At 37.6% G+C, this 24940-nt stretch overlaps 1 protein-coding gene and 1 pseudogene across 2 annotated transcripts in view; both read right to left on the bottom strand.

Annotated features, from left to right (window-relative positions):
• The window catches only part of CCDC39 (coiled-coil domain 39 molecular ruler complex subunit), a 260910-nt gene that overhangs the window by 147190 nt on the left and 88780 nt on the right, over positions 1-24940 (bottom strand). Inside the window, exon 5 of one of the 2 annotated variants that reach the window (XM_003310126.6) lies at positions 13390-13460. The exons of the other annotated variant lie outside the window; for it this stretch is intronic. The gene's annotated coding sequence lies outside the window, so the exon portion shown is untranslated. The remainder of the gene's footprint in view (positions 1-13389; positions 13461-24940) is intronic. 2 annotated transcript variants of the gene reach the window in all.
• Positions 16178-17488, bottom strand: LOC134809505 (E3 ubiquitin-protein ligase RNF13-like; annotated as a pseudogene).

Below are 24940 nucleotides of genomic sequence, written 5' to 3' on the forward strand. Positions count from 1 at the left end.
CATGAATAGGAATTAGGGAGAGGAGAAAAGGAGGCAAATTGCCTTTTACTTTAAACTTTTAAACTGTTAGGATTTTTTGTTACAAACAACATGCATCATTTTGACAATTTTTTAAAAAGTGAGATTAAAAACAGCCTTAAGAATATAAAAAAAAATACACCAAAACTTAATAGTGCTTACATGTAAGGAATAAGATTTGGAATAATTTTAATATTTGTCTTCAATCTTATGTGTTTACCAAATTCTTTCTTATAAATGTGTATTCCTCACATAAACATAATCTGAGCATTATTCTTTTAAAATTCTACCAGTTTGAGATAGACACTCTTATACATTACAAATGGGACTAGAAATTGGCAGAACACTTTCTGAAGACATCTGACATGAAAGTAAATTCCTTTCACAAATAGAAAACATAACATAAATCATAAGCATAAATCATAAACATAAAATAAATTTCATTTTTAAAAATTTACCAGGAAGTGTTCAGCAGAGAAGTAATCTTATCTAGGCCAGGCTTGGTGGCTCACGCCTATAATCCTAGCACTTTGGGAGGCTGAGGTGGACAGATCACTTGAGGCCAGGAGTTCGAGACCAGCCTAGCCAATATGGCAAAACCCCATCTCTACTAAAAATACAAAAAAAAAAAAAAAAAAAAATTAGCCAGGCTTGGTGGCACAGGCATATAATCCCACCTACTCGTCTCTACTAAAAATACAAAACAAAATTAGCCGGGCATGGTGGCGGGCGCCTGTAGTCCCAGCTACTCGGGATACTGAGGCTGGAGAATGGCATGAACCCGGGAGGTGGAGCTTGCAGTGAGCCGGGATTGCGCCACTGCACTCCAGCCTGGGCAACAGAGCAAGACTCCATCTCAAACAAACAAAAAGTAATTAAAAAAAAGAAGTAACCTTATTTAGGGCATTGTGCAGTAATTTGCCCTCTAAAAGAACGAATACTGTTTGGAATCTCTTTCAGAAAACTGTAAATGGAAAACTGGATGCAATTCCTAAAACTTGAGAGCCTAGAGGAGGGACCATGAGAACTGGGTCTTGTACCTGTGAGGAGAACGCACAGGACAATAGATGCTGTTATCTCTGAGAGTCTGCATTAGGGCTGATTCCAGAAAAGCTGCAAACTAGGGCTGGTGCGGCGGCTCACGCTTGCAATCCCAGCACTTTGGGAGGCCAAGGCGGGTGGATCACTTGAGCTCAGGAAGTTCAAGAGCAGCCTTGCCAACATGGTGAAACCCCGTCTCTTCCAAAACCACAAAAAATTAGCCGGGTGTGGTGGTGGCTACCTGTAAACTCAGCTACTCAGGAGGCTGAGGCAGGAGAATTGCTTGAACCTGGGAGGTGGAGGTTACAGTAAGCCGAGATTGTGCCACTGCACTCCAGCCTGGGTGACAGAGTGAGAGGAAGAAAGAAAAGAAAGAATGAGGAAGGAAGGAAGGAAGGAAAGAAAGAAAGAGAAGGGGAAGGGGAAGGAAAGAAAGAAGAAAGAAAGGAAAGGAAAGGAAGAGAAAGAAAGAAAGAGAGGGAAGGAAGGAAGGAAGGAACTAGAACCAACAGCCTTTTTTTTTTTTTTAGTTTTTTTTCACTTGTTGCTGAAACCAACTGACAGAAATAGGAAGCAAAGGCAGAACAGGAAGCAATCCAAGAAAGGTCAAGTCCCATCTTCCTCCTCCAGTTTTCCTATCTCCCACTAGCACTGCCTACTGGCAGAGCCTAACAGGAAAGCATTTGATTGAGCAGAAATGTTAACTGCAGAGTCTTCAGCCTAGTATCACAAAGCAAAGAAGGGAGGGTTTGGAGCTGAATGACAACCGCTTAATAATCAGCACACACAACATGTTATATAAAACAGGCAACTTGAAAATGATTCAAAAACCCAACTATGTCACCCTTTTTGTCTTAGGAGTCCAACAATGGAGAAATCTTTCCCTAGCTTTCTACAGTCTTTCCTGTATTTAACACACAATGAAACAATAGGACAGTTTCCAAAAAATATTTGAGGTCTTGTCTTAACCATTTGTTAAAAAGTAAAAAGAGGTAAAATTAATTTTAATAATATTTATCATTTAACCCAATATATAAAAAATATTGCAATTTTGATAAATGATCAATATAAAAAATGAGATATTTTACATTTTTTCTTGCACTAAATTTTTGAATTCAGTGTATTTTACACTTATACCACATCTAATTTTTTCTAGCCATATTTCCAGTTCTCAATGTCACATGTAGCTAGTGACTAACTTACTAGACATCCTTTAGCTAGTACTAAAGGATGAGTTTCATCCAACCAAGAGATAACTGAGAAAATATCAGCAAAAAAATGAGTGTATATGTGTGTGTGTGTATATATATATATATATATGTATATGTATAATTATGGGGTATTACAAACAAAATGAGGACAAAGGAGGAATAATGTACAAATACTATATATTGTGAAAATATTTAATTATTACAAAAATGGGAGAAAAAGAGAGGGAAAGAGAAAAAATTTCTATGCAGCAGGGTCTTTTGATCTCAGCAGTTTTAACATTTTGTGTCAGATAATTCTTTGTTTTGAGAGCTGTCCTGTGTATTATAAGATATTTAGGAGCATCTCCAACCTCTACCCACTAGATGCCAGTAATATCCCCTCAGTGTGACTACCAAAAATGTCTCCATTGCCAAATGCTTCCTATGGGGCAAAATCACCCCAATTGAGAATCACTGTTGTATAGGTAATAGGTAGAAGAGTTAAAGGAGACTATTAAAACCTAATAAATCAGATAGTAAAAGATTACATGAGGAAATAGTGGTGAATAGGTATTATAAAAGATAGTACAAAGTACAAAGGTAATCACCACAACAAAAATAAATATCTTTGTAAATACTGAAAGTAAATATAAAAGAGCAAAGAACACACACCTCATAGAGAAACAAAGCAAACATTATACAACACAAATAATTATGTATATATTATATCAAAATCGAGAGCAAACATACCAGTCACATCAATACGTGTAAATAGGCTGAACTCCCCTACTAAAAGAAAAATATTTTCAATTTGGCTCACAAAGCAATACCCAGCAATGTGCTGTATATAAAAGTCACATTAAGACAAAGTGATTCAGAACTAATAAAAGGATGGATAAATGTACCAGGCAAATGGAAACAATAAGAAAGCTATAGTAGCAACTCTGATATCAGAACTCAAGCGAGAAAGCAGTATACGTAACAAAGAAGAGAGTGTTTACATGCTAAAAGCTAAAATTCACAAGAATATTTGTTATAAATTTCTTATAATTTGTATTTCTTATAACCAAATAATATAGCAATCACCTTTATAAAGCAAAAGCTATAGAGATGCAATGAGACAGAGATTAAAACACTAATAATAGAAGACTAACACACTATTATCAACATAAGGCACATCAAGTACTGTCCTATCAGTAAGGATATAGAAGACCTAAACAACACAGTCAGTAAGTTTGTTCTGATGGCTATATATCAAAATTTGTGCACTGATTAGAGAGAATAGCACTTTTTCTCAAGTGCTTACTAAACACTATAAAATTAATTAAATATTAAGCTGCAAACAAAACATCAGTAGCTTCCATGAAGTAGAGATATTAAAGCAATAATCTATGGTCACAAAATCAAATTAGAAATTACTAATAAGGTAAAAAAAGGAAGATCCTTCCACCTGGAACTTTAAAAAGAAACACCTATTTAGCAACTCTTGGGTAAAAGAGAAAATATAATCCAAAATTACAGAATGTTTAAAAAATAATAAAAATGAAAACACTTCATAGCATAATTTGTTTGAACACATTTATAGTAGTAACCAGAGGAAATCATACCACTAAACACTTACCAATAAAAATAGAAGAATGAAGATAAGTACATTATATTTCCAACTCACAAATGAAGTAGAAGAAGCAACAAAATAAACCAAAAGAATTTATAAACAGGAAAATAAGGAAGATATGCAAAAATTTGTAGGTGGAGAATAGAAAAACAGTAGAACTAATTAATATATCCAAATCCTGCCTCTTGGGAAAAAATGAACAAATTGCTAGTTCTCATGGTAGAGAAAAATCATATATAAATATACAGAATAAGAAATTACAATGAGGGTCCAGGCACAGTGGCTCATGCCTGTAATCCCAGCACTTTGGGAGGCTGAGGCAGGTGGATCACTTGAGGTCAGGAGTTCGAGACCAGCCTGGCCAATATGGTGAAACCCTGTCTCTACTAAAAATACAAAAATTAGTCGAGCATGGTGATGGGTGTCTGTAATCCCAGCTACTCAGGCGACTGAGACAGGATAATTGCTTGAACCTGGGAAGTGGAGGTTGCAGTGAGCTGGGATCATGCCACTGCACTCCAGCCTAGGCGACAGAGTGAGACTCCATCTCAAAAAAAAAAAAAAAAAATTACAAGGAGTAAATAACCATTCAAATAAAAAAAATTAACTCATAAGATGTTAATTTGTGGCCCTCTATGCAAATAAATTTAAAAACCTAGAAAGGAATAATAATTTCTAGAGCAATATAACCAAAACTGATCCCATTAGAGAGTAAAAGCTTGAATAGAACAATTTCTTTAAACAAAATAATGTTATCAAGGAATTATCCCACAAAAAGCACTGGGCTAAGACAGTTTCACAGAGAATTTTTACCAAATCTTTAAAGAACAGAGACTACTAGTGCTCCATATATTGTTCCAGAGTAGGGGTCCCCAACCTTAAGGCCATGGACCAGTGCTGACCCATGGCCTGTTAGGAACTGGGCCACACAGCAGAAGGTGAATGAGCATTACCAACTGAGCTTCGCCTTCTGTCAGATCATCAGCAGCATTTGCTTCTCATAAGAGTGCGAACCCTATTGTGAACTCCACATGTGAGGGAACTAGGTTGTTCTCCTCATGAGAATCTAATGCCTGATGATCTGAGGTGGAACAGGTTCATCCGGAAACCATCTCCCCCAACCCCCAATCCCTTGTGTGGAAAAATTGTCTTCCATGAAATTGGTCCCTGGTGCCAAAACGGTTGGGGACTACCGTTCCAGAGCATTGAAAATGAGCAAACCAACTTACTTCTTTTAAAGAAGGAAGTAGAACATTGATAATTATATCTAAAAGTACAAACAAATGAAAACTAAAGACCAGTGAATATCCATGCAAAAGTGCTAAGTAAAATGTTGGCCAGCAGTGTCCAAACCTAAGGAAGAAAATAACACACCATGATCAAGTAAGATTTACCCCAGAAATTCGAGGTGTATTCCACGTTATTAAATCCACTAATATAATAAACTATCTTAATAGATCTGAGGGGAAAATGTGTTTATTTTTATAAATGCTGAAGAAAAACTTTGACAAATTCAACACTCATTTCTGGTAAGAAAGTTACTCCAGAGAATAAAAATTGGTGGATATTTTCTTAACTACCTAAAATACATACACCTTAGCCTTAAAAAGTCTTAATGAGGGAACACTTGAGGCATTTTTCACTAAGATTCAGGAACAGGCAAGAAGGCCAAATATCTCCATTACTATTCAACTTTGTAGTAGAGGTATTAGTCAATGCACATAAACAAGAGGAATCAACTGAAGGCATGAGAATTGTTAAAGACAAGTAAAACTACCTCTATTAAGTAGATGATATGCTAGTGCACATCAAAAAAAACCCCAGAAATTTGAAGGTAAAACTGGCCCCAATAATAAACGAATGAATAAGTCAGGACATAAAATTAACATTCAATAATCAATAGTCTTCATCTACACAAATAATAACCAGTTAGAGAAAATAATAGTAGACAAATTCCCAATAATGACACCAATGGAGAAAATTAAATATTTAGAAATAAACTTAAGAAATGTGCAAGACTTGTGAGGAAAGCTTTAAATAAATCCTGAAAGTCACAAAAATAGATGTAAATGAACAAAAAGGCATTTCCTCTTGTTGGATACTACAATGCAGCAGCATAAAGCTGTCAGTTCTCCCCAAAGTGAATTTATTAATTTGATGAAATCCCATTAAATATAGTAACAGCTTATTTATGAAGCTAGGTAAGTTGACAAAAAGGTTCATAGGGATACTTTCAGTTTCAAATCTGACTTGTAAAGAGCTTGGAGGTTGTCACACTGTGTTTACAAGAAAAAGCTGTACAAACTGAAAAATCAATTATTTTTCTTTAACCCATTAGAAAACTGAGATTATAAGGCAAATTGCTACCCCCAAATCTGGAGAAGCAAGCTCATCTAGAGAGGCACATCTGAGATCCGCTTACCTGGAACAGAAGTCTCTGGGTCCATAAACTAGTAGGAACTTTCAAATGGTAGTTCTGATGAACTGCAGGACAGTAAGTTTGAACTCGAATTGGAATGAGAAACTCCTGGGGACAGTATCCTTGGGGTCTATAATTCTGTGAGCTTTCCTTTTAGGAACTTTATCAGGTTCTCAAAGAGAAGACTGAGAAAGACACTCTCATGCCTCTGACAGGCGGAAGGAAGAGTAATCATTGTGAAATACAGAAATATGCACAGAGCTTTCTTTGTAAGAAAGGTTTACTTGAAGGGAAAAAACATTGCCAGAGTCATGATGAAATCTTTCTTGATATAATCTGTAATAACCTGTGGGGTTCCTATCAGTAAATCATTCCTCCCATTCCAGTAGCCTCTAGCTTTTCTGACTCACCTAAAGGGGTTTAAAATAATGTTAAAACGTGTCAGGAATTAGAGGCAATAAATTGGGAATGTCATAGCTAAAGAAGGGAGCAGGGATGAAAGGAGAGAAACACAGGTGAAGGTCATAGCCCCAAAAGAGAGGACCACTAAAACACTGAGATTTAATTGGAATATTATAGAATGCTCCCATCCCTCCACACCTTACCACCATACCACCACACAAACAAGATTACAGTATAATTACCATTGGATTATAGCTAAAGGAGCAGCAAGATACAGACTCTGAAATGTACTTAGGAAGTCCCAAAATCAAGAATGGAGAAAAAAAACAAGGGACATATTTGAAGCCTCTGATAACTATAGCTATAGGAAACGTTAAACATAGCCCCACTCCTAGGCAGGTTAACATAAATCCTCACATTAAAGGCCAATTTACCTCAGTTCATATTATCTGATACAACATGTCCAGCTTTTAAGGCATGACAAGGCAAAGAAAGGCAAAAGGCAAGAAAATAATCAGTCTGAAGAGACAAAGCAAGCATAAGAACCAGACTCAGATACGACACAGACGTTGGAATTATCAGACAGGGAATTTAAAATAATTATGATTAATATGTTATGCACTCTTGGGAGACAACATTCAAGAAAAGATGGGTTGTTTAAGCAGAGGGATGGAAACTCTCAGATTCAAAGGGAAACATTAAAAGTAAAAAGCACTGTAACGGAAGTGAAGGGCATCTTGGATGGGCTCATCAGGAGACTGGACACCACCAAGGAAAGTCTCAGTGAGCTTGCAGATAGGTCAATAGAAACTTCCCAAATTTAAATGCAAAGAGGAAAGGAAAAGTAGAAAAACAGAACATTCAAGAACTGTGGGACAGTTTAAAAAGGTGTAAAATACATGTAGTATAGGAGTAAAAGGAAATTCTCAAACAAAATAATAATGATGGGGTTATGTCAACTGGACACAGGAGCCAACTGAAAGAGTCCTCAGGGGCCAAAGTTGAAACAATTTCAGCAACAAAATAAAGAAATATCAAATTATACCCCAAAATATATAATAAATATCCACGAGTCTATCCTGATATAAATAAATAATTGAATAAATATGTGGGGAAGAATAGATAAATCTTTAGGATGGAATTTCAAATAATTTATGTAGATACTCAATCCTCATGGAAGAGGAGCATAACTCCCCAGTCTCTAAGTGTGGTCTATATATAGTGACTTCCTTATCAAGAGTAGCATGAAAAGGGTAACTTCACTGTGGAGAAACATGATAAAAACTCTCTCCGCCAAGTGTTCAAGGTTCACATCAACAGTGATGTCACGTTGACAATATATGGTAAGTATGTCACTTTCCATCTTTGGTTTTCCTCTCTCAAACCCAACCCAATATAATCATGAGGAAAACATCAAAGAAATCCCAATTGTGAGATCTTCTATAAAATGCCTGACCAAGAATTCTGAAAAACTGTCAAGGTCATCAAAAAAACAAGGAAACCCTGAAAAACTACTACAGCCAAGTGGAGCCTAGGAAGATATGACAAATAAATATAATGTGGTATCCAGGATGGAATCCTAGGACAGAAAACAAACATTAGGTCAAAACCAAAGAAATATGAATAAAGTATGAACTTCAGTTAATAACAAGGTATTATTGTTATTGGTAGTTATTGGTTCAATTATCATGACAAACGTACTATACTATTTTAAGACGTTAATAATAAAGGGAAACTGTGTGGAGTACATCGGGAATTTTCTGCACTATTTTTGCAACTTTTTATATATCTAAAACTATTCTAAAATAAAAAGTTTATCTTTAAAAAGTTCATATGAAAAACAAATATGCAAAAATTGTCAGGAAAACACTAAAAGCAAATCTATGAGGGATACTAATCCTGTCTAGATTCAATCCTACATTAAAACATACTATAGACCATACATAGTGAAAGTAATGTGATACTGATGCATAGACTAACAGAAATTAAATGGAAAGCCCAGAAGTAGACATAAATATATGTAGAAATTAAATATATGATAAAATGTCATCTCAAATCACTGAAACAAAGGTTTAATAAATAGTGCTGGTGTTATGGGTGGGTCTTTGTTCTTAGAGCTCCCAAGATGGTGATGGGCTGCTCCCAAGATAGTGGCAGCCACTCCCAAGATGGCAGCAAGCCTTTTGTTCTCTGACCTGGGGTTCTTGGCCTCACAGATTCCAAGGAATGGAACCTTGGGCCATGCAGTGAGTGTTATAGCTCTATTAGAGAAGCCATGGGTCATGGAAGAGAACCGTGGAACCCAGCGGCTAGTGTTCAGCTTGATTAGGACAAACCCAGGCACTTAGCTGCATAGGAACAATGACGAGCTTCTAGCCCAAACGGGAGGGGCAATGGGCACCTTGCTGGATCAGAAGCGCAGCAGACACCCTGCCGGATCCGGAGGGGTGAAAGTCAATGGTGGGTCTGTGAAGGTGGAGATCAGCAGTGGTGGACAGAGAGCAGAAGTTCAGCTCAAGCCAGAACAAACACGGACCAGAAGAGTGTGCAGTTGCAAGATTTAATAGAGTGAAAACAGAGCTCCCATACAATGGGAGGGGACCTAAAGGGGGTTGCCCACTCCCAGCTCAAATTCCTGGGGTTTATATCCCAATCATTGTCCCTCCCTGTGTGCTCTCAGGCAATATATGATTTGACTACTTCTTTACCTCCTGCTTTTAGCCTAATTTGTATTTTAGTGAGCCCTCTTTACTACCTGATTGGTCAGGTGTGAGCTGAGTTACAAGCCCTGTGTTTAAAGGTGGGTTGCAGTCACCTTCCCCAGCTAGGCTTAGGAATTCTTAGTCAGCCTAGGAAATCCAGCTAGTCCTGTCTCCCACTGGGTCAATTGATGAATCATATGGAAAAAAACAAAATTAGATGCAGACTTCACATCAAATACAAGAATAAAATTCACAAATTATAAAATATAAATATTTTAAAATGTAATTAGACAGAAGAAATGGAATTCACTAGAAGAAAGCATGAGGGAATTCCTCTTTAAACCTCATTGTTAAGAGAGGCTTCCTATGACTCAAAATCCAGTGGCAATTTTTTAAATTGAGAAATGTGAGTACAGTTTTAAAAATAAACATTTTTTGCCAGGCACAGTGGCTCATGCCTATAATCCCAGCACTTTGGGAGGCCAAGGCATGTTAGGGACAGGCCCCCAAATCTGGCCATAAACAGGCCCCAAAACTGGCCATAAGCAGAATCTCTGCAGCACTGTGACATGCTCACGATGACTATGACGCCCACGCTGAAGGTTGTTGGTTTACCGGAATGAGGGCAAGGAAACACCTGGCCCACCCAGGGCAGAAAACCACTTAAGGCGTTCCTCAACCACAAACAATAGCATGAGTGATCTGTGCCTTAAGGACACGTTCCTGCTGCAGATAACTAGCCAGAACCCATCCTTTTGTTTCCCATTTTAGTTAATCTATAATCTATAGAAACAATGCTTATCACTGGCTTGCTGTCAATAAATATGTGGGTAAAACTCTGTTCGTGGCTCTCAGCTCTGAAGGCTGTCAGCCCCCTGATTCCCACTCCGCACTCTGGATTTCTGTGTGTGTGTCTTTAATTCCTCTAGCACTGCTGGGTTAGGGTCTCGACTGAGCTGGTCTCAGCAAAGGCGGCCAGATCACTTGAGGTCAGGAGTTTGAGACCAGCCTGGTCCAACATGGTAAAACCCCTTCTCTACTAAAAATACAAAAATTAGCTGGGCATGGTGGTGGGCACCTGTAATCCCAAATACTCAGAGGCTGAGGCAGGAGAATTGCTTGAGCCTGGGAGGTGGAGGTTGCAGTGAGCTGAGATTGTGTCACTGCACTCCAGCCTGGGTGACAGAGCAAGGCTCCATCTCTAAATAAATAGATAGATAGATAGATAGATAGATAGATACCTTTTTATTGCAAGAAATACCATTAGTAACATCAACGGACAAACAATAAACTAGGGGAAGAAAGAGCACCTTCTGTCCACACTGGAGACTTTCTCTTCCCAGAAAAAAAAAAAATTAAATTTAATTTAAAAAAGACAACTGACAAACTAGGAAAAAATACTTGCAACATTACTGCAATAGAGATATTCCTAAGAAACAAAAAAAAAAAACTTTAAAAATTTTAGAAAAATATTTAGAATATAAGAATTCTTACAACACAACAATAAAAACACAAACAACCTAATTTTAAAAGCCATTTGAATAATACTTCATTAAAGAAGATATATAGCCCAGGCACAGTAGCTAACACCTGTAATCCAAGCATTTTGGGAGGCCAACACGGGCAGATCGTTTGAGCTGAGAAGTTCAAAACCAATCTGGGCAACATGGCAAAACCCTGTCTCTACAAAAAAATACAAAAATTGGCCAGGCTTGGTGTTAAATTTGCAAATTTAAAAACGAAAATGAAGATATACAGAGGGCAAATAAGTACATGACAAGATGTTAGACATCATTAATCATTGAGAAAATGTAAATTAAAACACAAAGACCTACCACACATTTACTAGAATTGCTACAATTCAAAAGAATGACAGTATCAAGTCAAGACAGGGATGTAGAGCAACTGGATGTCTCAAACATTATTGGTTAGTATGCAAAATAATACAGTTCATGTGAAAAATAGTTTAACAGTACCTATAAAGTTAAATATATTATGAACCAGCAATCTCATTTGTAACTATCCAAAATAAATAACAATATGTGACCACACAAAGACCTATGTGGAAATGTTTATGACTTTATTCATAGTAGTCAAAAACTAAAAACAGCAACATATAAACATACTGGTAAATGGAGAAACAAATTGTAGTACAACCATGCAATGCAACACTACTCACCAGTAAAAAGGAACAAACCACAAATACATGTAGCATGTATGAATTTCAAAGCATTGTGTTAACTGAAAGAAGCCAGACACAAAAGGCTACATACTTTATGGCCAATTATATGACATTCTGGAAAGACAACAGCATATAGAGAGAAATCAGATCCATGGAAGCTGGGGGTAAAGAGAGGGGATTGTGCAAAGAGGCATGAGGAAATTTTTAACAATAAAAATCTGTTAAAATTTTTAAAAAGAGAAAGGCTAGAATAACCTTTGTAATATTGGAATAAATTTGAAAAATAAAACAGAGGTGGGGAAAGAAAAAGACAAATTAAGCGTTTCTTAGAGACAGATCAGGGCAGGAGGTCAGATGGAAAAGAAGAGATACCTGATGACTGGAGGCTGAGAGGAGATTCCTGGGAGAAGAGATGTCTCATAAGGCTTTTTCTGGAGAAATTCTGAGTTTTTGTGGGTAAAACTTTATTTTGTGTCCCAAAAATCTTCAGGAATAAAAGCAAACGTCTCATTGGCATTGGCTCTATTGGATTTCTTGTGGATGCATTAAGGTTAGCTCCTGACTAAAACAGAGTTAGTTTATGCACATGAACATGGTTAGTCAACATCCTGCTTTTGTTTCAATGTCTCAGATAAAAAAGTTCTGCAAGTCTAAGGTTGCTGAATTGGCCTGGCATTTTTAGCATGCTAATTTTAAAGAGAATGACCATTTTGAAAAGCTATAGTCTTTTATCCTCTTTTATATTAGGTTTATTTTATCAGAGAAATAAAAGTAGAGAGGTTTTACTCATTTCAGGGAGTGACTTAATAGTATTCCAATGTCTATTGTGATGATAAAAGTGAAAAATTAGAGGTAGGAGAAATTGCTAAGAGTGTTATCTACAGCAAAGACTGTTGAGACAAAGTTTGCATGTGACAGATTTTGTTTTCAATTTTAGTTATTTTCTTTTTTCCCCCCTCACATTCACTTCATTTCTGGAAAGCAAGTCCTCTCCAAATCTGCTTGACACCAAGTTTTGAACAGAGAATTACTTTCTTCTGTTTTATTAAAATAATGTTAATACCTTTAATGCTAAAGTTTTCTTCTTGCTTCATTTGTAAACATAAATAAATACATAAAGTTATGTGTAACTGTATTAGTCCATTTTCATGCTGCTGATAAAGACACACCCGAGACTGGGCAATTTACAAAAGAAAGAGGTTTAATTGGACTTACAGTTCCCCATGGCTGGGGAAGCCTCACAATCATGGCAGAAGGCAAGGAGAAGCAAGTCACATCTTACATGGATGACAGCAGGCAAAGAGAGAGCTTGTGCAGGAAAACTCCCCCTTATCATAACAATCAGATCTTGAGAGACTTACTCTCATGAGAACAGCATGGGGAAAACCTGCCCTCATGATTCAATTACCTCCCACCAGGTCCCCCCCACGACACGTGGCAATTCAAGATGAGATTTGGGTGGGGACACAGCCAAACCATATCAGTAACTTTAGTAAATTTGCAATTACTGTTTAGGCAAACTATACTTTTAATATTTCAAAATAAACATTTTTATTAACTCTAGTTTTGTAAAAAATGATTACAAAGATATATACTAGATAATATATATAATAGATATATATAATAGATACATACTAGATGATATATATCTACTATATTACAAATCACACAGGTATATATTCTTTTGAAACATGTGTTATATAATTTCAATTATATCTACCCTTATTCTTTTTTATTTTGATGGAGGGAAAATCTTTTTTTGATATTTATTGTCCAAAGGATATTATATTGCTTTACATTCTCAACCCTCTGAAACTTACCCCACTCTTTTTCTTTCCAAATAGCCACATTGTCCTTGGATACATCAAAGAAGTCTGGATATAGCATAAGGCTGATAGATGAGAAACATAAATGAGAGGTTCCAAAAACATGGCACTGTAAGATTAACACAGGTACCACCACTGACCCTCAAAAATAAGACTTCTTTTTTTAATTAAGATTTCCATAACAATTACAACATGTTATAAATAATTATATCAAAAGCCATCTGAATTTATTTTACTTATTTCTTTCTTAATCCAATTTAATTTCATAACTCAATTACTTTAGAATGCTGATACTAGGAATTTGCAGTTGAAGAGAGAGCACATTTCACCAAAAACAATCTGAGGCTTATAGTTTTTTCAAGCAAAGTTTTCGCATGGAATTTTTATTAGTTCATTTTGTTGAATGTACCTTCTTGAATTTCAGGGGCCATTGGTCATGTGATAGAAAAGTCTTTGACCATTGTATTATAGTCATCATGAACAAATTATTTTATATTTTTGTTAAGTGTACTTGTTGCTAAATGATGTGATTTCTCTTTTTTCTTTCCAGCTTTTAGGTTCTAGGGTACATGTGCTGGTTTGTTATATGAGTAAGTTGCATGTCTCTGGTCTGGTGTACAAATTACTTTGACACCCAGGTAGTGAGCATAGTACCAAATAGATAGCTTTTCATTTCTCATCTACCTCCCACCCTCCACCCTCAGGTAGGTTCTGGTGTCTATTGTCCCTTTCTTTGTGTCCATGTGCACTCAATGTTTAGCTCCCACTAATAAGTGAGAACATGTAGTATTTGGTTTTCTGTTGTTGTGTTAATTTTTTTAACTGGATCTTAAAGTGGAAAACATGTTTATTAACATTCAAACTCCCCTCATACAAGGCCATACAAAAATTCTTAGTATTTTGATTATACATTAGTCTACATTCTCTACATAGTTACAATGATGACATCATTAGTTCTGTTAAACATAAGTCACTTACTTTCAAATCCAATACTTGAATAATTTCCTCTGTACACAGTTTAGCAGGGCTAATTAGAATAAGATGCCATTTATTAAGAGGTATATGATCTGAGTATTAACAGTTGCTGAGGTTTGGTATTTTTATGCAGCATTTTCTTTTTGCTTTGATAACAATACCACAAAACTCTTAAGGATACTGAAATTTAGTAAGTAAAGTTCAGAGACATTACTTTAGCTGTTGAGTCAAATCACTACATAACACTATAGTAATTAAAACGTTAAAAAAAAAAAAAAAGAAGTGTTGAAATCTGCACTAGTATAGACTGCTCCTGTCAGGATAAGACTCTTTGGAACAGAAAGGGAAAAGACAGCTTTGAGTTTCTTTGTGCTGATAGGAGGAAAGGCACTGAATTACCTTGTTGCCTCTCACCAATGATGGAAGGTCAGGTAAATGCCAGAACATATTCCAACTCAACAACTCTAGGTAACTTTGTGGAGGTGGAAGCTGGGTTATTTCATGCTAGGTGGCTGTAGCACTAACCTCTTGTATAAAATGCAAAACACTTAAATACTGTGATCTAGGTCTTAATTGCAAGCTATGCTGAGGACTTTTTGTTGTTGTTGTTTTGGCTATACTTTCATTCCAAAAGAAGAGCTGAATTGATGCTTGAGTTATAGCACCAGTCTATTATTATTAGTGAAGAAGTACACTCTTGCAGATAAGTACCATATCAAAAGTCCTTTTTCAGTAATTTGATTAAATTTTAGAATACTAAAAAATAAGTTATTTCTACAGAAATCTTTGAAGGGAGCAAAAAAAAAAAAAATCAAATTACAGTATATACCTAAACATTTTAAAGGGAAATAAACCAATCATCTTCTGAAATTCAAACAGTATTTGCTATGTATCAGGGGAACCCACCCCCAATATTTCAGCATAGGTTCTTTCTATTTTCCGTAAGTGTTGACCGGCTGAGAAATAAAGAGAGACAGTATAAAGAGAGGAATTTTACAGCTGGGCCGCCTGGGGTGACATCACATATCAGTAGGACCATGATGCCCACCTGAGCCTCAAAACCAGCAAGTTTTTATTAAGGGTTTGAAAAGGGGAGGGGGTGTAAGCACAGGGAGTAGGTACAAAGATCACATGCTTCAAAGGACAAAAAGCAGAACTACTGATGAGAGTCTATGTTCAGCAGTGCACATATTGTCTTGATAAACATTTTAAACAACATAAAACAGGGTTCAAGAGCAGAGAACCAGTCTGACCACAAATTTACCAGGGCAGAGTTTTTCCCCACCCTGGTAAGCCTGAGGGTACTGCAGGAGACCAGGGCTTATCTCAGTCCTTATCTCAACTGCATAAGACAGACATTCCCAGAGGGGCCGTTTATAGACCTCCCCCCAGGAATGTATTCCTTTCCCAGGTTATTAACATTCCTCGCTAGGAAAAGAATTTAGCGATATCTTCCCTACTTGCATATCCATTTATAGGCTCTCTGCAAGAAGAAAAATATGGCTCTTTTTGCCCGACCCCACAGGCAATCAGACCTTATTGTTGTCTTTCCTTGTTCCCCAAAAATCACTGTTTTTCTGTTCTTTTTCAAGGTGCACTGATTTCATATTGTTCAAACACACGTTTTACAATCAGTTTGTACAGTTAACACAATTACCACAGTGGTCCTGAGGTGATGTACATCCTCAACTTATGAAGATAACAGGATTAAGAGATTAAAATAAAGACATGTGTAAGAAATTATAAAAGTATTATTTGGGAACTGATAAATGTCCATATTAAAATGAAATCTTCACAATTTATGTTCCTCTGCCGCATCTCCAGCCGGTCCCTCTGTTCAGGGTCCCTGACTTCCTGCAACAGCTATGTTCATTCACCATTAGGCTGCAACTGGACCGCAACATTATGTTCATTAGTTTCATTTTCTTCATCACTACTGTTGTTATCTTCATTGTCATCTTCCTCATAGTCTGAAGATTCGGTCATGTTCTGATGTGAGCGGGATTCTGACAAAGCCCCAAATGATTGGGCAATGACAGAAGCTAAAGGTCTAAGTAAAGGGTCACTTCATTTTATTCTTGACTACCATCTGTGTCAGAGTCTGGATTGCCTTGAGAAGGAAATTTTTGCTTGCACACAGGACAGGTTTTTTTGGTTTTAGTTAGCCAAGGGTCTACACACTGGCAGTGATAAGCATGGGAACAGGGAAGGATTCTGAGCTTGTCTCCATCTTCCTACTCGTCTGAACAAATGGCACATACATCATACTCATCTCCTTTCTTGAATTTATGTACAGGGAGTTTCTTAAGTTGATCTTTACAAAGTCTATTTCTTCTAGCTCTATGTCTATCCTGGAAAAATTTTGTGATCCAATAGAAATGAAAGCATATTTCCATACAACAAATGTCCATATCAGCTTTATTTGTAATAGCCAAAAACATGAAAATGACTATCAAGATGAGACAGATGCCCACTATGATAAGGAAGGGAATTAGGCAGCATTCCAAAGGAAGACTAAATTCTGGAACTAAGATAAGGTGGTCCCCTTTTTCATACATGAATTCATCTTTCAGAGAATTAGCTGATGATTCACCAATAGAGACAGATAGAATGTCAATTTTCTTTAGTACCTCAATGTCATTGGATCCAATGTTAATGAGGTCATCAGAATCAACATTGTGAACTATGGCTGCTTTGTATTCTGCTCTCAGTGCATTTAAAACCTTTATATCAAAATTACAATCAAGTCTTCTAATTAACACAATGAAAGTGCCAGACAAATTGTTTTTTACTGGTGGAGGCACTCTGCGTTCACAGGCATTCTCTGGTTTTGATCAAAAAACGCTTTAAACCTTCAGCTGGAAGTCTATAACCAAATCTTGCAGGGAGGTCACCAAAGGACTGAGATGTATTTTCAAAGTTATATGCTAAAATGTCTGCTTCTACAGGCAGTAGGTTTAAGAATGCAAAGAGCTGGACAGCCAAGATGGTGTAGACTTGTGTGGCTGACAGCATAAGCATCCCTATGGAGAGCAGCATCTCGTAAAATCACCTGGAAGTCCAGCCCCTGGAACACAACCAGTCTTGCTGGCCGCATCGCAGGAGAAGTCCCTACCCTGACTTCATGACTGAATATCTGCACTGACCCCAAAGCCCGGAGTAGGAGCAGGGACAACAACACCATTTGTGTTATTTTGTTAAGATAATGGCCTCTAGCTGCATCTTGCAAATGACATGATTTTGTTCTTTTTTATAGCTGTGTAGCATTCCATGGTGCATATGTACCACATTTTCTTTATCCAGTCCCCCACTGATGGGCATCTAGGTGGATTCCATGTCTGTGCTTTTGTGAAGAGTGCTGCAATACGCACATGCCTGTGTCTTTTTGGTAGAACAGTTTATATTCTTTTGGGTATATACCCAAAAATTGGATTGTTGGGTCAAATGGTAATTCTGCTTTGAGCTCCTTGAAAATTCACCACACTGTTTTCCAAAGCAGCTAGGAACTAATTTACATTCTCACTAGTAGTGTATAAACTTTCCCATTTCACTGCAAACTCACCAATATCTTTATTTTTTGACTTTTTAGTAAAAGCCATTCTGACTGGTGTGAGATGGTATCTCATTGTGGTTTTGATTTTCATTTCTCTGATGATTAGTGATGTTGAGCATTTTTTCATATGGTTGGCCACATGTATGTCTTCTTTTGAGAAGTGTCTGTCCATGTCCTTTGCCCATTTTTTAATAAGACTGTTTTTTTGCTTGCTGATTTAAGTTCCTTATGGATTCTGAATATTATACCTTTGTCAGAGGAATAGTTTGCAAATATTTTCTCCCATGCTGTAGGATGTCTGTTTATTTTATTGATAGTTTCTTTTGCTGTGAAGAAGCTCTTTAGTTTAATTAGATCCCATTGTCATTTTTTGTTTTTGTTGCAATTGCTTTTGGAGTCTTTACCATGAAATTTTTGCAAGGGCGTATGTCCAGAATGGTATTTCCTAGGTTTTCTTCTAGAGTTTTTATAGCTTTATGTTTTACATTTAAGTATTTAATCCATCTTGAGTTAATTTTCATATATAACATAAGGAAGGGGTCCAGTTTTAATCTTCTGCACATGGCTAGCCAGTTATCCCAGCATTTATTGACCAGGAATTCCTTTCCCCATTGATTATTGTTGTCATCTTTGTCAAAGATCAGATCATTGTAGGTATACAGCTTTATTTCTGGGTTCTCGCACTTGTTTCTTTGGTCTATGCATCTGTTTTTGTACCATTACCATGCGTTTTGATTACTGTAGCTTTATAGTATACTTTGATATCAGGTAGTGTGATGCCTTTGGTTTTGGTTTTGGGTGGGTTTTTTGTTTGTTTGTTTTTTTGTTTGTTTTTGCTTAGGATTGCTTTGGCTATTCAGGCTCTTTTTTGGTTCTATGTGTATTTTGGAATAGTTTTTTTCTAATTCTGTAAAAAATGTCATTGGTAGTTTAATAGGAATAGCATTGAACTGTACATTGCTTTGGGCAGTGTATTAGTCCATTTCCACGCTGCTGATAAAGACATATCTGAGACTGGATAATTTATAAAGAAAAAGAGGTTTAATGGACTCAGAGTTCTATGTGGCTGGAGAGGCCTCAAAATTATGGGAGAAGGCAAAAGGCAAGTCTTACATGGCAGCAGCAAGAGAAAATGAGAGCCAAGCAAAAGGGGAAACCAGTTATAAAACTATCAGATCTTGTGAGACTTATTCACTACCATGAGAACAGTATGGAGAAAACTGCCCCCGTGATTCAATTATCTACAACTGAGTCCCTCCCACAACACATGGGAATTATGGGAGCTACAATTCAAGATGAGATTTGGGTGGGGACACAGCTACACCATATCATTCCACTGCTGGCCCCTCCTAAATCTCATGCCCTCACATTTCAAAGCCAATCATGCCTTCCCAACAGTCCCCCAAAGCCTTAACCCATTTCAGCATTAACTCAAAAGTCCACAGTCCAAAGTCTCATCTGAGACAAGGCAAGTCTCTTCCGCCTATGAGCCTATAAAATCAAAAGCAAGTTTAGTTACTCCCTAGATACAATGGGGGTACAGGCATTGAATAAATACACTCATTCCAAATGGGAGAAATTGGCCAAAACAAAGGGGCTAAAGGACTCATGCAGTCTGAAATCCAGTGGGGCAATCAAATCTTAAAGTCCAAAATGATCTCCTTTGACTCCGTGTCTCACATCTGGGTCATGCTGATGCAAGAGGTGGGTTCCCATGGTCTTGGGCAGCTCCACCCCTGTGGCTTTGCAGGGTATAGCCTCCCACCCAGCTGATTTCACGAGCTGACGTTGAGAGTCAGTGGCTTTTCCAGGTGCATGATGCAAGCTGTCAGTGGATCTACCATTCTAGGGTCTGAAGGATGATGGCCCTCTTCTCACAGCTCTGCTAGCCAGTGCCCCAGTGGGGACTCTGTGTGTGGGCTTCAAGCTCACATTTACCTTCTGCATTGCCCTAGCAGAGGTTCTCCATGAGGGCCCTGCCCCTTCAGCAAACTTCTGCCTGGACTTCCAAGCATTTCTATACATCCTCTGAAATCTAGATAGAAGTTCCCAAACCTCAATTCTTGACCTCTGTGCACCCGCAGGCTCAACGCCACAAGGAAGCTGCCAAGACTTGGGGCTTGCATCCTCTGAAGCCACAGACCGAGCTGTACCTTGGCCCCTGTTAGCCATGGCCAGAGTGGCTGGGATGCAGGGCACAAAGTCCCTAGGCTGCACACACCTGGGGGGCCCTGGGCTCAGCAAAGGAAACCATTTTATCCTCCTAGGCCTCTGGGCCTGTGATGATAGGGTAGACCATGAATGCCCTATGACATGCCCTGGAGACATTTTCCCCATTGTCTTGGTGATTAACATCTGGCTCCTCATTACTTATGCAAATTTCTATAGCTGGTTGAATTTCTCCTCAGAAAATGGGTTTTTCTTTTCCTCTACATCATCAGGCTACAAATTTTCCAAACTTGTATGATCTGTTTCCCTTTTAAAACTGAATGCTTTTAACAGCACTCAAATCACCTCTTGAATGCTATGCTGCTTAGAAATTTCTTCCACCAGATACCCTAAATCATCTCCCTCAAGTTCAAAGTTTCACAAATCTCTACGGCAGGTGCAAAATGTCACTAGTCTTTTTGCTAAAACATAGCAAGAGTCACCTTTACTGCAGTTCCCAACAAGTTCCTCATCACCATCTGAGACTACCTCAGCCTGGATTTCATTGTCCATGTCATTATATGCATTTTGGTCAAAGCCATTCAACAAGTCTCTAGGGAGTTCCAAACTTTCCCACATTTTCCTGTCTTCTTCTGAGCCCCCCACACTGTTCCAACCTGTGCCTGATACCCAGTTCCAAAGATGCTCTCACATTTTCAGTTATCTTTACAGCAGTGCCCCACTCCTGGTACCAATTTACTGTATTAGTTCATTTTCACACTGCTGATAAAGACATACCTGAGACTGGATAATTTATAAAGAAAAAGAGGTTCAATGGACTGACAGTTCCACGTGGCTGGGGAGGTGTTATAATCACAGTGGAAGGCAAAAGGCACATCTTACATGGTGGCAGGCAAGAGTGAATGAGAGCCATGTGAAAGGGGAAATCCCTTATAAAACCATCAGATCTTGTGAGACTTATTCACTACCATGAGAACAGTCTGAGAGAAACTGCCCCCATGATTTAATTATCTCCCGCCACGTTCCTCCCACAACACATGGGAATTAAGCAAGCTACAATTCAAGATGAGATTTGGGTGGGGACACAGTCAAACTATATTCAGGCAGTATAACCATTTTAACAATATTGAATCTTCCTGTACATGAGCATGGAATTTTTTTTATTTGTTTGTGTTGTCTCTGATTTCTTTCAGCAGTGTTATGTAATTCTCATTGTAAGATACTTCACTTCTCTGGCTAGCTATATTTCTAAGTATTTTATTCTTTTTGTGGCTATTGTGAATAGGACTGTGTTCTTCACTTGGCACTCAGCTTGGATGTTATTCGTGTATAGAAATGCTACAGATTTTTGTACAATGACTTTGTATCTAGAAACTTCGCTGAAGTTGTTTGTCAGATCTAGGAGCCTTAGGGCAAAGGCTATGGTGTTTTCTAGGTATAGAATCATATCATCTGTAAACAAAAATAGTTTGGCTTTCTCTCTTCCTGTTTGGATGCCTTTTATTTCTTTCTCTTGCCTGATTGCTCTGGCTAGGAATCTGGTACTATGTTGAATAGGACTAGTGAAAATGGGCATCTTTGTCTTGTTCCAGTTCTCAAGGGGAATGCTTCTAGATTTTGCCCATTCAGTATGACGTCAGTTGTGGGTTGGTCATAGATGGCTCATTTTGAGGTATGCCTAGTTTATTGAGGATTTTTAACATGAAAGAATGTTGGATTTTATCAAAAGCCTTTTCTGCATTTACTAAGATGATCATATGGTTTTTGGTTTTAGTTCTGGTTATCTGATTAATCACATTTATTGATTTGTGTATGTTAAACCATCCTTGCATTCCAGGAATAAAGCCTGCTTGATCATGGTGGACTAGTTTTTTGACATGCTGCTGGACTTGGTTTGCTAGTATTTTGTTGAGAAAGTTTCCATCTATGCTTATCAGGAATATTGGCCTAAAGTTTTCTTTTTTTGCATGTCTCTACCAGGCTTTGGTATCAGCATGATGCTGGCCTCATAGAATGCGTTAGGGAGGAGACCCTCCTCCTCAATTATTTGGAATAGTTTCAGTAGGATTGGTACCAGCTCTTCTTTCTATGTCTGGTAGAATTCAGCTGTGAATCCATCTAGTCTAGGATCTTTTCTGGTTGGAAGGATTTTTATTACTGATTCAATTTCATAATTCCTTATTGATCTGTTCAGGGTTTCAATTTCTTCTTGGTTCAATCTTAGGAGGCTGTACATTTCCAGGAATTTATTCATTTCTTCTAGATTTTCTAGTTTGTGTGCATAGAGGTGTTCCTAATAGTTTCCAAGGGTTTTTTACTTCTATAGGGTCAGTGGTAATGTCCCCTTTGTCATTTCTGATTGCATTTGTTTGGGTCTTCCCTTTTTTTCATTAATCTAGCTAGTAGTCTATCAATATTATTTATTCTTTCAAGAACCAACTGTTGCCTTCATTGGTCTTTTGTATGGATTTTTATGTCTCCATTTCATTCAGTTCAGCTCTGATTTTGGTTATTTCTTTTCTCCTACTAGCTTTGGGATTGGTTTGCTCTTGTTTTTCTAGTTCCTGTAGGTGATGCTAGGTTGTTAACTTGAGATCTTCCTTTTTTGATGTGGATGATTAGGGCTATAAACTTTCCTCTTAACCCTGTTTACAACAGATGAGTTTAGGTCCCAAATATCTGTTTAAGATCTCAAATATCTTTGATAATTTTCTGCCTCACTGATCTAATACTGTCACTGGGGTGTTGAAGTCTCCTACTATCATTGTGTGGTTATCTAAATCTCTTTGTAGGTCTCTAAGAACTTGATTTATGAATCTGGATGCTCCAGTGTTGGGTGCATATATACTTAAGATAGTGAAGTCTTCTTGTTGAGTTGAACCCTTTATCATTATGCAATGCCCTTCTTTGTCCTTTTTGATTATTATTGGTTTAAAGTCTATTTCATCTGAAATAAAAATAGGAACTCCTGATCTTTTCTGTTTTCATTTTCTTGATAGATCTTTTCCATCTCTTTACTTTGAGCTTATGGGTGTCATTGCACGTGAGATGGGTCTTTTGAAGACAGCATACAGTTGGTCCTTGCTTCTTCATCCAACTTGCCACTCTATGCCTTTTAAGTGGGACATTTATCTTGTTTACAATTAAGGTTAATATTGATATGTTGTGGATTTGATCCTATTATATTGGCTTTTGGTTTCTGTGTAGACTTGATTATAGTTGCTTTATAGTGTCAATGGTCTATGTACTTAAGTGTGTTTTTGTGCTGGCCAGTAATGGTCTTTTTGTTTCCATGTTTAGCATTCCTTTAAGAACTTCTTATAAGGCAAGTTTAGTGGTGATGAATTCCCTTAGCATTTGCTTGTCTGAAAATGATTTTATTTCTCCTTCACTTATGAAGCTTAGTTTGGCTGGATATGAAATTCTTGGTTGGAATTGATTGTCTTTAAGGATGCTAAATACAGGTCCCTAATCTCTTCTGGCTTATAGAGTTTCTGCTAAAAGTCTGCTGTTAGTCTGATGGGGTTCTCTTTGAAGGTGACCTGCCCCCTCTCTCTAGCTGCCTTTAATATTTTTCCTTTAACTTTGACCTTGTAGAATCTGATGATCATTTCCTTGGGGATAGTCATCCTGGATAGTATCTTGATGGGTTCTCTGAATTTCCTGAATTTGAATGTGAACATGTCTAGCAAGGTTGGTGAAATTTGCATGGTTAATATTCTTAAGTATGTTTTTCAAATTGCTTGCTCTCTCTCCTTCTCTTTCAGGGATGCCAATAAGTCATAGGTTTGGTCTCTTCACAAAATCTCATATTTCTCAGAGATTCTGTTCATTTTTTAAAATTCTTTTTTCTGTGTTTTGAAATGACTGAGTTGATTCAAAGAATTGGTATTCAGGCTCTGAGATTCTTTCCTCAGCTTAGTCTATTGTGCTGTTAGTATTAGGTTGGTGCAACAGTAATTGTGGTTTTTGCTATTTAAAAGTAATGACAAAAACTGCAATTACTTTTGCACCAACTAATACTTCTAATTGTATTAAGAAATTCTTTAGTGAGTTTTTCAACTCTATCAAATCAATTTGATTCTTTTCTAAAATGGCTATTTTGTCTTTCAGCTCTTGAATCCTTTTACTGGATTTCTTAGATTCCTTAGATTGGGTTTCAACTTTCTCCTGAATTTCGATGATCTTCATTGCCATCCAGATTTTGAATTCTATGTCTGTCATTTCAGCCATTTAATTCTGGTTAAGAACCACTGCTGGGAAGCGAATGCAGTCATTTGGAGGTAAGAAGACACTGGCTTTTTGAGTTGCCAGAGATCTTGTGCTGGTTCCTTCTCATCTGTGTGAGCTGATGTTTCCTTAATCTTTGAAGTTGCCATTCTTCCAATGGGGCTTTTTGCTTTTGTATTCTTTGATGCCCTTGAGGGTTTGACTGTGGTATAAGTTGGGTTTAGTTCACTGGCTTTATTTCTTAATAATTTCAGTGGGCCAAGGCTCTCAGCACTCGTGGACTGTGTGCTCTAACCCTGGGGGCTGAGACCAGGCCCACAGCTTTGTTCTCTGCCTCCTTGAGGTTAAGTACCTGCTGTGCTAAAGGATCTGAGATGTCCCTGCTGGCAACACCACTCTGATGCAGGGGATGCCTGCAAAAGCACTTCATTGACGGGGTGGCAATAGGGTCAAAGCACATGCAGACAACAGCATGGCAGCAGTGGGGTGGTGGACTGTGCACATGCATGCGCTAGTGGTAGGACAGCAGCAGTGCAGTTCACACACGCATGTGCATACACCAGCAAAGTGCTGGGGGAAGGCTGCAAGCAGATGCACACTGGCTGGGATCCATCTGCA

This window comes from Pan troglodytes, chromosome 2 (assembly GCF_028858775.2).
Source record: "Pan troglodytes isolate AG18354 chromosome 2, NHGRI_mPanTro3-v2.0_pri, whole genome shotgun sequence".
Taxonomy (NCBI): domain Eukaryota; kingdom Metazoa; phylum Chordata; class Mammalia; order Primates; family Hominidae; genus Pan; species Pan troglodytes.